We start from the raw sequence: 541 nt of genomic DNA on the forward strand, positions 1-541 counted from the left end.
CCATAATGTGAGAGAGTGAACTCCCTTGGTATTATTAGGTGGCTAAAATGGCCACTTAAAAAATATGGAAGAGCCATCAGAGTTTAAAATCAATTGTCATGTTAGCCAATGTTACCCTAACCTTTTATTTATTTTCTTTTTTTAAATTTATTAATTTTCTTAAAGAGAAAGGGGGAGAGAGAGAGAGAGAGAGAGAGAACCCGCAACCTTGGTGTATCGGAACAATGTGGTAACCAACTGAGCTACTTGATCAGGGCTAACCTTCTATTTCTAAAACAAGTGATTAATGAGATAAATAAACAGTTTGATTTCATTTAATCTTTGGTTGATTAAAGGATTCTGGTAAAGAGCTACTATAAGTAAAGATCCAATAAAGGATACACAGCAGAATATAAGCATAGCTGATGGACAAGAATAACATAGGGTGATATGTTCGAATCTGCCCACTATTGTAATAAAACCTTTAAAAAGGATACTAGGGGTCCCATAAAGCCATGGTGATGGTAAATCACCAAGCAAGATTTATCCATTAGAACAGCGG

This window comes from Myotis davidii, unplaced genomic scaffold (genome assembly GCF_000327345.1).
Source record: "Myotis davidii unplaced genomic scaffold, ASM32734v1 scaffold1884, whole genome shotgun sequence".
NCBI lineage: Eukaryota > Metazoa > Chordata > Mammalia > Chiroptera > Vespertilionidae > Myotis > Myotis davidii.